The 14,544-nt window shown below is 34.7% G+C and overlaps 2 pseudogenes; both read right to left on the reverse strand.

Moving 5' to 3' along the window:
* Positions 1–3,242: 3,242 nt before the first annotated feature.
* On the reverse strand, positions 3,243–4,406 carry LOC143573797 (delta(12) fatty acid desaturase DES8.11 pseudogene; annotated as a pseudogene).
* A 3,188-nt stretch (positions 4,407–7,594) lies between these two features.
* On the reverse strand, positions 7,595–8,758 carry LOC143573798 (delta(12) fatty acid desaturase DES8.11 pseudogene; annotated as a pseudogene).
* Positions 8,759–14,544: the final 5,786 nt, after the last annotated feature.

The raw sequence follows: 14,544 nt of genomic DNA on the forward strand, positions 1-14,544 counted from the left end.
CGAGCTGTAACCACTTTTTTTCATTAATAAATTAAGGCATGGGATAGTTTTCCCCTTCCGAGGTTTTTTTCCGAAGATCTTCACCGGAATCCTAGGTTTTTCCTCCCTACATTGCTGTGTTGAGCTTTACTTTTGCCGAATTTACTTAACTTGTTATTGAGAAACATACTGCCTCACTTTACTAAGTTGTTCAATTATTACTTCGGTGATTTTCGACCAAAACAATCGTATTAACATTCAAAATATGGCCGAAAGAAAAAAAAAATCTATTTGATAGCGCTTCTTCCTATATCTATGAATTCTATTGGACCCCATTGGACCATATATGATACATTGGAAGAATCCGTTGGGTCTTCCAATATCAATAGGTTGATTGTTTCACTCCTGTATCTTCCAAAAGGAAAAAAGATCTATGAGAGTTCTTTCCTAAATCCGAAAGAGAGTACTTGGGTTCTCCCAATAACTAAAAAGTGTAGCATGCCTGAATCTAAATGGGGTTCACGGTGGTGGAGGGACTAGATCGGAGAGCGATTCTAGTTGCAAGATATCTAATAAAACCATCGCTGGAATTGAGATATTATTCAAAGATAAAGATCTCAAATATTTGGAGTTTGTCTTTGTATATTATAGGGATGATCCGAAGGTACGGAATGTATCGTCAAATATTCAATATGATTCCACAAGATCTAGTTTCGTTCAAGTAAGGGATTCTAGCCAACTGAAAGGATCTTCTGATCAATTCAGAGGTCATTTTGATTCCATTAGTAATGAGGATTAGGAATATCATGCATTGCTCAATTAAAGAGAGATTCAACAACTAAAAGAAAGATCGCTTCTTTGGGATCCTTCTTTTCTTCAAATGGAAGGAACAGAGATAGAATCAAACCGATTCCCGAAATGCCTTTCTAGACATTCCTCAATATCCTGGCTATTCACCGAACATGTGAAGCAGATGATTAATCATATGCTTCCGGAAGAAATCAAAGAATTTATTGGGATTAATCCTACAAGATCCGTTCGTTCTTTTTTCTCTAACAAATGGTCAGAACTTCACCTGGGTTCGAATCCTACCGAGAGGTCCTCTAGAGATCAGAAATTGTTGAAGAAACAACAAGATTTTTTTTCTCAAGCGATCGGAAAATAAAGAAATGGTTAAACTATTCAAGATAATTACGTATTTACAAAATACCATCTCAATTCATCCAATTTCATTAGATTCGGGATGTGATATGGTTTCGAAGGATGAACCGGATATGGACAGTTCCAACAAGATTTCATTCTTGAACAAAATCCATTTTTTTATTTATTTCATCTACTCCATGACTGGAACAGGGGAGGCTACACGTTACACCACGACTTTGAATCAGAAAAGAGTTTTCAAGAAATAGCAGATTCATTCACTCTATCAATAATCGAACCAGATCTGGTGTATCATAAGAGATTTGCCTTTTCTATTGATTCCTATGGATTGGATCTAAAACAATTTTTGAATGGGGTATTTAACTCCATGTATGAATGGAAAAAGACATCTTTGTTGGTTTTATTGGTTCTATTTCCTATTTTTTATGAAGAAAATGAATCATTTTATCAAAGGATCAGAAAAAGGGACCGGATCTCCTACGAGAATGATTTGGAAGAGCCAAAACCAAAAATAGTGGAGGTAGTCAATCAATATAGATTGATCCGAAATCTTATTCAAATCCAACTTAGCACCCTTAGGTACATAAGAAATGCATTGAATCAATTCTTTCTAAGGAATAGATCCGATCGCAACTTCGAATATGGAATTCAAAGGGATCAAATAAGAAAGGAAACTCTAAATCATATAACTCTAATGAAACATACGATCAACCAACATTTATCGAATTTGAAAAAGAGTCAAAAGAGATGGTTCGATCCTCTTTTTTTTTAACCGAGAGATCCATGAATCGGGATCCTAATGCATATAGATACAAATCGTCCAATGGGAGTAATAATTTCTAGGAACATTTGGAACATTTCGTTTCTGAACAGAAGGGCCGTTTTCAAGTAGTGTTCGATCGATTACGTATTAATCCATATTTGATTGATTGGTCTGAGTTTATCGAAAAAAAAGATTTGTCTTAGCCACTTCTTTTGTTTTTGTCCAAGTAGCTTCTTTTTTTTTATCTAACTCACTTCCTTTTTTGTTTGTCAGTTTCGGTAATATCCCAATTCATAGGTCCAAGATTTACATCTATGAATTGAATGGTCCGAATTATCCACAGTTTTTAGAATCAATAGGTCTTCAAATCTTTCATTTGAAAAAAATTGAAACCTTCTTATTGGATGATTGTGAGACTTGCCAAAAATCGAAATCTTGATCAATGGAGGAACAATATCACCATTTTTGTTCAATAAGATACCAAAAAATGGGTTTCCCTATCTATAATAATATATATAAACGAAACCCCTAAAATCCTATGTGTCGTGATGTGGTCGCTCCCCCCTTTTATGAAAGCCACCAGATTGCTTGATTTTTAAATGGAGGCCTCTTATTAATTTAACCCAAATTACTCTTACCAAAACCAGATAGCTCTTAAATGGGTTGTAACATCTCATTATATTAAAAATTAATTTCATAAAATATTTGATATAAAAATCCTATAAAATAGGGATATACTAAAAATTAATATCCTATTTTATTTTAAAAAAAAAGATATTATTTATACTTAAGAAACAATTTTATAATAAAGAAAATAAAGGGGTAATGGCTATCATCAAACCCGGATAGCTTTTAAACCAGATTATAACACATCATTTATTTGTGAAACCATTTTACCATCAAACTTCAAGTATATTAATTATTAACTTTTTTACAATAAATAGAATTAAAATCTAAATATACATATATAAATATTAAAAACGAATAATTAAAGACAACCCCCCATAATACGGGGAATAAAATCTAGTGCGTGTTATAAGTGAACATATATATTAATGTAAAATTTTAAAATTGATCGCAACATGGTAATAAATATGGCGGCACAAACAATAAGAAAGCAAAACCAATAAGTAAAACTGAATTCTATGATATATGTAAAGGAACTCTTTATTCATGCTAATTTTCGATACATAAGGGATAAGTTGTTTTTTTATAAATTCGCTTTTGAAAAATAAATTTGCATAAGGACTTACAAGACACATTTTGTATGGTTCAAGTAAATTGGCCGGGGAAACATTGCTCATAGACATACACAGGCTTTTAATTTTAGAGAAAACAACGTGAACAACAAAGGAATAAAAATATCTTTTGCGGGTGATCACAACTTATGATACCAGTATACACCATCGTGCTTGCTATCTTCATCAGGCTCGATGTACATGCATTCCTTAGCCTCTCGCCACATCGCTTTGAAGATTGGAGTCCTATCAATCTTATAGTAATCACCCAAAACCGGTTTGATTGCGTCCCTAGCTTCCTTTGCATGATAATGTGGAATATATGAGATGAGGTGATGCAATACATGAGTGTGCGTTACGTCATGGAATACCCTGTTTAGAAATCCAAAATCTCTATCGATTGTCGATAACGCTCCTTTGATCCAGTTCCACTCGGTGGAGTCATAATGTGGCAAGGAGAGATGGGTGTGGTGCAAATAAGTGATCAAAACGAAGAAAGCATGCACGCCTATCACAGGAACTAGATACATGCACATCGCCCAAGTGAATCCTTTCACTGCTACAAGCTGCCGAAGAGCATAAAGAACTGCAAGAATACCAAGATCCGAGAGCAGAACTTGAATTCTTTCACGCTCGGTGAAAATGGGACTTAATGGATCAAAGTGGTTGGCAAATCTTTGGTATTTCTTCCCAGAAACGTTAGTCAACAGATACAAAGGAAACCCGAGGGTCAACCTAAATACCAAAGTGAAGACTCGGCCAGGTGGGTTGTTAAGAACTTTTGAATAAATCATAACTTTGGATTTACGTTTAGGGATGTAAACTTCGTCATTATCAAGTGAGTTTGTGTTGGCATGGTGGCTTCGATGGCTGTACTTCCAAGAGAAATAAGGGGTAAAGAGAGCCGAATGGAGGATGAATCCAACAGTGTCATCAACCCACTGGTATTCACTAAAGGCGTGGTGACCACATTCATGACCAATCACCCATAAGCCGGTCAGGATGCTAGCTTGGCAAAACCAGTAAACGGGCCATGCTAGGTAAGCTAAAGGAGTAGGGAGAAGGGGAATGTAAGTGTTTGCAAGGAAGTAAAAGACGTAGGTAACAATAAGATCGTGGACAACATAGTATGACGAACGGATGAGCGATCGCTGGAAGCAACGGGCTGGGATTGCCTTTTTCAGATCACTCAACGAGAATGGTGGATCAATCGGGACACGTTTCAGAACGTCAGATGAATCCGACATCCGGCCACCTGCTCCCATATTTCTGAAATCTGACAGCAATACAAGAGCAGAAACTCGATCAAGGAAGAAGAAGGGTCTTGAAAGACAATATGTGTTACTTTGTGTTCTTGTTCTATGTTGTTCCACATGCAAGCTTAGTATTTATGGTCACATGCGGTCAAAGCCGACGGCTCAAATAAAGATTTTAGTCCTGCATACACTTAAAATCACTCATGTTTGGAGGCTATGAAATTTCTTAGTCCTTTCGCTGGCATATCTAGTTAGTTATGTTAATAAAATAATGATATTTAAATCAAACAAGTATTTTAGTTGCTCCATGTAACAACTTGGTTTCTGTCCTTTTGTACATATCACTTGGTTGAGTCAATTAATTGAATAGGCAACTTGACGTTATTAATAGATACTCATATTAATAAAATAATAAAGAAATATAATCCGATATTGTTGTAATATCATAAATTGTCATTATCCTTAGCTAACTACAGCTAGTTTTCTTCCATATCTACGAGCACTTTTTACTAAATCTTATCACCCTCACATTAGTCCATATGCTTGATTATATTTGGGTTAATTGCCAGAGTTGTTATGTGTGATCAACTTACTCTACCATCGTCCGTTCTTATTCAAGGATGAATGCAATAAAGAGAACTAAGTACAATGATGTCAATGTATCTGCCAACAATGATGTGTGCAACATCAAGATTATAAGGCAGACAACAATTAAGCATAAAAAGCTTCAATCATAATGTTGAAGATGACAAAAAAAATGTTAACATGATAGAGAGTCAAGAAATCTAGGAAAGAAATAAATTTTAATAATTGTAGAAAATGTAAAGAGATAGGTAATTTGGAGAAATTAGTTAAAATAAAGAAGCAAAGTGGTTCATCTATTAAAGAATTCAATGAACTCTTTTCAGCAGAATAAAAAATACGTGGTGCCGGTAACTCAAATGAATAGAAGGGTGAAAAAACGAAATATAAGTTCAAAAAATAATCATCATATAAACAAACATTTAGATCACTAATTTAGAATTTTATTATCTATTTTAACTAATGTTTAGACTATGGTTTATTGTTTACGTTGATCGAAATTAATGTTTCGGTTATGGTCTTTTATTTAATTAGAGTTAAGTGTAGAAATTACCTATGTGGTAAATAACGTTATGCAAGAATCAACATGTGGTCAAAGCCGGCGGCTCAAATAAAGATTTTAGTCCTGAAAATACACTCACATTTGGAGGCTATGAAATTTCTTCTTTTCGCTAGCATATCTAGTTAGTTATATGAATAAAATAATGGTATATACTTATATCAAACAAGTCCTTTTATTCTGCGATGCATCAATTTGGTTTCTGTCTTTTTGTGAGAATTGTCACTTGGGACTTGGTTGACTGGATTTGTTGTGGTTCTTGTTGGTGTGAATATGATGAGGAGGCCTAAAGGTTGGAACATCTCGTGGATAGGTTTCAGATGAAGAACTTTCGTAGTGGCCGCGAATGAGAGGGAGAAGTGGCACGAACACCGCCCCCAGCGAGAAGTGGGAGATATTGGTGAATGGCGAGAAATATTTCCCGGTCAAAAATTGTGAGGCCCACCTGATTTTATTATTTTTTTTTATTCATATAAGCACTAAAATTGTGACACTTCTCCCTCCAATCTCTCCCCCGCCACTACACTTCTAAAATATAATCTATTTTCTTGCTGACTGGGTGTCACGTGATACACTTCTCCCCTACCACTACGCATGTGGAAATCAAACATGCTTCGTTTTTATTGGATTTGTAGTCCTATTCTTATCTTGCCAGTGGGTCCCAAGGTACATATTATATATCTTTATTATGCATGCAAATAAACTTTTCGCGTCTTTACAAGGAATTTATTTTAGGTTTTACGATTACAGATAAAAATAGGAAGTTGGCTTGGTTTAAATAGGAAAAGATTCTCACAGATAAAAGTAAGGATGGTTTAGGCATTGATACCCTCTACTCTTTCAATAATGCTTTGTTAATTAATTGGAGGTAGAGATTCACAATGCTTTGGGTTCAAATTATAAAAGCCAAACAAAGGAATTCGCTGGCAGTCGTTCTATTAAAGGATATAGGGTACTAGGGTTTGCGATCTTATAGATGAATATGCTAAGAATCTGAATGAGACCGTGTAAGGCCAAATACTAAAGTTTACCTTACCAAATACCAAGTTAGTGCAGAAAGTTTTACCGTTTAAATGTAATCGGGATTTACGGTGGGCCAAAACATAAGTGTTGTTAATCAAAGAGCTCGATGCTTATAACTGTATTTGATATATTTGTGAATGAATTTTACAATAATAGGGAAAACATAGTTATAATAAATTACAAGGTCTAAATGAGGAAAATATATGAGTATAATAAGGCTGTCAATTGGTTGTAATGGCTTTAATTGTGCTCCTTGATTTTGGGCTCTAATGAATTGACCAATTCCATGAAATCTTTTTCCCTTTTTAATTATTATTTTTTCAACACTCCCCCTCAAGTTGAGTAGTAGGGTCTCAGATACTTAACTTGCTTAGACAATGGCCGAAGATTCTCCCATTAACTGCTTTTGTTAGTATGTCGGCTAACTGATCTTCTGGACGATCAAATGGGAGTTTATAATTTATAATCCACACAATCCATACGCCATGATGTATAGGGTGTATGAGACAAATATTTCACGTGACCGGGCGGAAAGACGAGTTCCTATTTTCACGAGCTAATTTGGACTCATAAATCAAACTCCTATTAATTAGAAAGTTAATGATCCATTTCATTAATTTATTTATTCCATTAACTCGTCCATTCCATTTTTTTTTTGTCTATTTTATTACTTTAAAATAATCAGACACAAAACTGCTTTTTCTAAGGATAAAAGCGACTTTACCTGTACGCGGTAAAAGTGAACTTATTAGTGTAAAATTTAAAATTGAACGCACATGATTATCAATATGACGGTTCAAACATTAATAAAGCAAAATCCAATAAGTAAATCTAAAATTTATAATAAATCTAAGGAACTCTTTATTCATGCTAATTTTCGATACATAAGGGATAAGTTGTTTTTTTATAAATTCGCTTTTGAAAAATAAATTTGCATAAGGACTTACAAGACACATTTTGTATGGTTCAAGTAAATTGGCCGGGGAAACATTGCTCATAGACATACACAGGCTTTTAATTTTAGAGAAAACAACGTGAACAACAAAGGAATAAAAATATCTTTTGCGGGTGATCACAACTTATGATACCAGTATACACCATCGTGCTTGCTATCTTCATCAGGCTCGATGTACATGCATTCCTTAGCCTCTCGCCACATCGCTTTGAAGATTGGAGTCCTATCAATCTTATAGTAATCACCCAAAACCGGTTTGATTGCGTCCCTAGCTTCCTTTGCATGATAATGTGGAATATATGAGATGAGGTGATGCAATACATGAGTGTGCGTTACGTCATGGAATACCCTGTTTAGAAATCCAAAATCTCTATCGATTGTCGATAACGCTCCTTTGATCCAGTTCCACTCGGTGGAGTCATAATGTGGCAAGGAGAGATGGGTGTGGTGCAAATAAGTGATCAAAACGAAGAAAGCATGCACGCCTATCACAGGAACTAGATACATGCACATCGCCCAAGTGAATCCTTTCACTGCTACAAGCTGCCGAAGAGCATAAAGAACTGCAAGAATACCAAGATCCGAGAGCAGAACTTGAATTCTTTCACGCTCGGTGAAAATGGGACTTAATGGATCAAAGTGGTTGGCAAATCTTTGGTATTTCTTCCCAGAAACGTTAGTCAACAGATACAAAGGAAACCCGAGGGTCAACCTAAATACCAAAGTGAAGACTCGGCCAGGTGGGTTGTTAAGAACTTTTGAATAAATCATAACTTTGGATTTACGTTTAGGGATGTAAACTTCGTCATTATCAAGTGAGTTTGTGTTGGCATGGTGGCTTCGATGGCTGTACTTCCAAGAGAAATAAGGGGTAAAGAGAGCCGAATGGAGGATGAATCCAACAGTGTCATCAACCCACTGGTATTCACTAAAGGCGTGGTGACCACATTCATGACCAATCACCCATAAGCCGGTCAGGATGCTAGCTTGGCAAAACCAGTAAACGGGCCATGCTAGGTAAGCTAAAGGAGTAGGGAGAAGGGGAATGTAAGTGTTTGCAAGGAAGTAAAAGACGTAGGTAACAATAAGATCGTGGACAACATAGTATGACGAACGGATGAGCGATCGCTGGAAGCAACGGGCTGGGATTGCCTTTTTCAGATCACTCAACGAGAATGGTGGATCAATCGGGACACGTTTCAGAACGTCAGATGAATCCGACATCCGGCCACCTGCTCCCATATTTCTGAAATCTGACAGCAATACAAGAGCAGAAACTCGATCAAGGAAGAAGAAGGGTCTTGAAAGACAATATGTGTTACTTTGTGTTCTTGTTCTATGTTGTTCCACATGCAAGCTTAGTATTTATGGTCACATGCGGTCAAAGCCGACGGCTCAAATAAAGATTTTAGTCCTGCATACACTTAAAATCACTCATGTTTGGAGGCTATGAAATTTCTTAGTCCTTTCGCTGGCATATCTAGTTAGTTATGTTAATAAAATAATGATATTTAAATCAAACAAGTATTTTAGTTGCTCCATGTAACAACTTGGTTTCTGTCCTTTTGTACATATCACTTGGTTGAGTCAATTAATTGAATAGGCAACTTGACGTTATTAATAGATACTCATATTAATAAAATAATAAAGAAATATAATCCGATATTGTTGTAATATCATAAATTGTCATTATCCTTAGCTAACTACAGCTAGTTTTCTTCCATATCTACGAGCACTTTTTACTAAATCTTATCACCCTCACATTAGTCCATATGCTTGATTATATTTGGGTTAATTGCCAGAGTTGTTATGTGTGATCAACTTACTCTACCATCGTCCGTTCTTATTCAAGGATGAATGCAATAAAGAGAACTAAGTACACAGTATAATACATGTAATTAATGATGTCAATGTATCTGCCAACAATGATGTGTGCAACATCAAGATTATAAGGCAGACAACAATTAAGCATAAAAAGCTTCAATCAAAATGTTGAAGATGACAAAAAAATGTTAACATGATAGAGAGTCAAGAAATCTAGGAAAGAAATAAATTTTAATAATTGTAGAAAATGTAAAGAGATAGGTAATTTGGAGAAATTAGTTAAAATAAAGAAGCAAAGTGGTTCATCTATTAAAGAATTCAAAGAACTCTTTTCAGCAGAATAAAAAATATGTGGTGCCGGAATCTCAAATGAATAGAAGGGTGAAAAAACGAAATATAAGTTCAAAAAATAATCATCATATAAACAAACATTTAGATCACTAATTTAGAATTTTATTATCTATTTTAACTAATGTTTAGACTATGGTTTATTGTTTATGTTGATCGAAATTAATGTTTCGGTTATGGTCTTTTATTTAATTAGAGTTAAGTGTAGAAATTACCTATGTGGTAAATAACGTTATGCAAGAATCAACATGTGGTTAAAGCCGGCGGCTCAAATAAAGATTTTAGTCCTGAAAATACACTCACATTTGGAGGCCCACCTGATTTTATTATTATTTTTTTATTCATATAAGCACTAAAATTGTGACACTTCTCCCTCCAATCTCTCCCCCGCCACTACACTTCTAAAATATAATCTATTTTCTTGCTGACTGGGTGTCACGTGATACACTTCTCCCCTACCACCACGCATGTGGAAATCAAACATGCTTCGTTTTTATTGGATTTGTAGTCCTATTCTTATCTTGCCAGTGGGTCCCAAGGTACATATTATATATCTTTATTATGCATGCAAATAAACTTTTCGCGTCTTTACAAGGAATTTATTTTAGGTTTTACGATTACAGATAAAAATAGGAAGTTGGCTTGGTTTAAATAGGAAAAGATTCTCACAGATAAAAGTAAGGATGGTTTAGGCATTGGTACCCTCTACTCTTTCAATAATGCTTTGTTAATTAATTGGAGGTAGAGATTCACAATGCTTTGGGTTCAAATTATAAAAGCCAAACAAAGGAATTCGCTGGCAGTCATTCTATTAAAGGATATAGGGTACTAGGGTTTGCGATCTTATAGATGAATATGCTAAGAATCTGAATGAGACCGTGTAAGGCCAAATACTAAAGTTTACCTTACCAAATACCAAGTTAGTGCAGAAAGTTTTACCGTTTAAATGTAATCGGGATTTACGGTGGGCCAAAACATAAGTGTTGTTAATCAAAGAGCTCGATGCTTATAACTGTATTTGATATATTTGTGAATGAATTTTACAATAATAGGGAAAACATATTTATAATAAATTACAAGGTCTAAATGAGGAAAATATATGAGAATAATAAGGCTGTCAATTGGTTGTAATGGCTTTAATTGTGCTCCTTGATTTTGGGCTCTAATGAATTGACCAATTCCATGAAATCTTTTTCCCTTTTTAATTATTATTTTTTTCAACACTCCCCCTCAAGTTGAGTAGTAGGGTCTCAGATACTTAACTTGCTTAGACAATGGCCGAAGATTCTCCCATTAACTACTTTTGTTAGTATGTCGGCTAACTGATCTTCTGGACGATCAAATGGGAGTTCTATAATTCATGTTTCGAGCTTCTCACTAATAAAGTTTCTGTCGACTTCTACATGTTTTGTTCGATCATGCTGGACTGGATTTTCTGAGATTTGAATTGCAGCTTCATTGTGACACATAATTCTACTTCTATCTTTCGGAGGAAAGCCAATTTCTGTAAGAGCTTCCGAACCCATAGGACTTCTGTTAAACCACGTGCTATTCCTCTGAATTCAGCTTATGCACTTGAGAGAGCAACTACCTTCTGTTTTTTACTTCTCCAAGTTACCAGGTTCCCGCCAACTAACATGAAATATCGTGATGTAGACCTTCTATTCCCTTTATATCCTGCCCAGTCAGCATTTGTATATACTTGAACATCTAAATGCCCGTTTGGTTTGAATAGAACCCCATGACTAGTTGTCCCCTTGAGATACCTAATGATTCTTAACACAGCTTCCGTGTGAGCAGCCTGAGGTTGGTGCATGAATTGACTAACAATCCCAACAGCGTAAGCTATATCAGGTCGAGTGTGTGCGCGATATATTAACTTTCCCACCAGTTATTGGTATCTTTATTTATTTGCCAATTCCGCTTCAGGTTCCATGTGCAATCTGTGGTTCACCATCATGTGGGTTTCTATTGGTTTGCAGTCCATCATACCTGTCTCTGCTAGAAGATTAAGTATATACTTGCGTTGACTGATAAAGATCCCTTGTTTAGATCTTAATACTTCAATTCCCAGAAAATACTTTAATCTTCCCAGGTCTTTCATTTCGAATTCTGCAAATAGATTCCCTTTTAGTTGTTCAATTTCTTCCTTGTCATTTCCTGTAATAATCATGTCATCAACATATACGACTAGACATGTTACAAAATTGTTTCTCCTTTTAAGGAACAACGTATGGTCTGCGTTACTTTGTTTAAAACCATAATTTTTCATTGCGAGGGTAAACCTTCCAAACCATGCCCTAGGAGATTGCTTTAACCTGTAGATGGATTTTTTTAACCGACAAACTTCTTGATTTTTATTTTCCCCTGGGAATCTGGGAAGAGCCTCCATGTATATTTCTTCTTTGTGTTCTACATAGAGTTGTTAAAAACAAATTTAGAAAAGAAAATAATACTACATAAAGTTGTTAAAAAGTTTAACAAATGTTGTATACAGACACACACACATATATATATATATAAATAATAATAATAATAATAAATAATAATAGCAGGGATCTTTCAATGACCTGAAAAACCCCACAAATGAGAAATATGGCACAGCCTATCATCCTCAAACCGATGGGTAATCCGAGCGAACGATTCAAACGCTCGAAGACAAGCTTAGATCATGTGTCATGGATTTCGGTGGAAACTGGGATTCTCATATTCACTTGATTGAGTTTTCATACAATAACAGTGTTAATTCGAGTATCGGTATGGCACCATTCGAAGCACTTTATGGTCATAATGTCGTTCCCCTATCTGTTGGAGTGAAATTGGTGAAACCCAAATCACTGTCCCGAAACTCGTTCAACACAGTACTAATCGAATCGCTTAAATTCGACTAAAATCTCTTAGCCGCTCGTAGCTGTCAAAAGAGTTACGCTAATAATTGACGACAACCACTCGAGTTTAACATCGGCCACCGTGTACTTCTCAAGGTATCCCCTTGGAAAGGTGTGGTTCGTTTCAGCAAGAAAGGCAAACTATCTCCTCGATTTGTTGGAACTTTCAAGATTCTCAACGTGTCGGTAGTGTGGCTAATACTCTCGAGCTTCTCCAAGAACTTTCGAATATTCATCTGACGTTTCATGTTTCTAATCTAAAGAAATGTCTAACTGAGGGAAATCTCCACAAACCGCTCGATGAGGTGCGCATTGATGAAATAATGCAATTTGTTGAGAAACCAGTGGAAATCATGGATCACAAAGACAAAGAAACCAAGCGTAGCCATATACCCTTGGTAAAGGTTTTTTGGGAATCTAAGCATGACGTTGAATTCACTTGGGAGCAGGAAGACCAAATGCGAACTAAGTATCCTCATATTTTTATTCGGATTCTTCTACTTAATTTGGGGACGAAATTCTCAAAAGTGGGGAACGTTGTGACTATCGTCATTATTTTATTTGTATTTGTAATTATATTCGTTAAACTAACCCGGTTTTTCATTTCAATGTATTCTCGATTATCGTTCATCATTAATATATTATTCATGATGATTTATGGTAATCGTTCGTTCTTTTTCTATTCATTTTGATTAGTTAACGAAATTCCGAGGTTTAAAGTTTTTATTAAATTTAAACAATTTGCAAACTTTGTGGGTATAAATGAAAAATATCCAAGTATTATAACTTCTTTTCCATTTTTAAACACATTTCAAAGTACATGGTCTAATTTGTAATTATATTTTAATTTTTGTTTTAAGACATCTTGAACCTTGAGGGACTAATAGTGTAAATTAATTTAAATTAATAATATATACCCAACCCCCGTCACCCTCGTTTTCCCGGTGATGAACTCCGGCGACCGAATCCAAATTCCGGCAACAATAAAACGTAACAAAGCGTGCATTATAATTCAACTAAGGCTCGTACCACCTTTAGACTATAGCAGCAAACTCGTAATCAACGTCAGTAACTAGTATTAACATCGAATAATGGGTAATTAAATCCGAAAACCGCCAGATTATTATTTAAACTTCAACAACGAGCATTTAACCCTGTACGCTCCAATTGAGATTATATATAGGACCGAACACAACATCTAAACTTGCTACTACCTTCAATTCCATCTAAAAACCATCAGTAATCGCAAAATTGATCGTTCAAGTTAGAACTCCGGCCAACCTCTGTTCACCATCAAACCTTAACACTTCTAGGTAATTATTGTATGCATGTGTCTGTTCTAAAATCAACAGGCAGTGTGGTCCAGTAGTTAACTCACTTGTTTGTGGTCTTAGAGACCCTGGTTCCAACCCGAGTCTGACCGTTTATGGACCTTTATTTTTTAAAATCATTTTTTTTCTTTTATTATATAACCAAAATTAAATTGTTAAAAATTATTAAATAAAATTATTTTGAATTAACTAAAATTAGTTATAAATTATTTTTATTATTTTTCATTTAAAACCCACTTTTCATATTCATTTCATGACAACCGTTAATATTATAATATTTTATTTTCCTTTTCATTAATATTTTAATACGCTAAAATAAATGTATTTGGGATAAAAATTACACCGATAAAATCCGTATTCCATAAATAATATAATTCTTATATTAGTGATAAACTATTAAATAATATGGATATAATAATAAAACGTTAAATTACCGTTAATGCTTAAAATAATATTATAATATAAAATTCCCATAGAATAATAAAATATCTATTAAAATAATACATAATTCCTAAAACTAAATTATTTAATTTGTATAATTCCTTTAGTTAGTTTTTAATTTTGTATTTTTAATTATATTTCGTGAGGTTCGATCGCTTCGATTTCTTTAACGCGCTTTCAACTTTTGTTTCTATTT

Source organism: Bidens hawaiensis, unplaced genomic scaffold, assembly GCF_021521415.1.
Source record: "Bidens hawaiensis isolate Kalapana, Puna unplaced genomic scaffold, B.hawaiensis_p1.1 tig00026646_1, whole genome shotgun sequence".
Lineage (NCBI taxonomy): Eukaryota > Viridiplantae > Streptophyta > Magnoliopsida > Asterales > Asteraceae > Bidens > Bidens hawaiensis.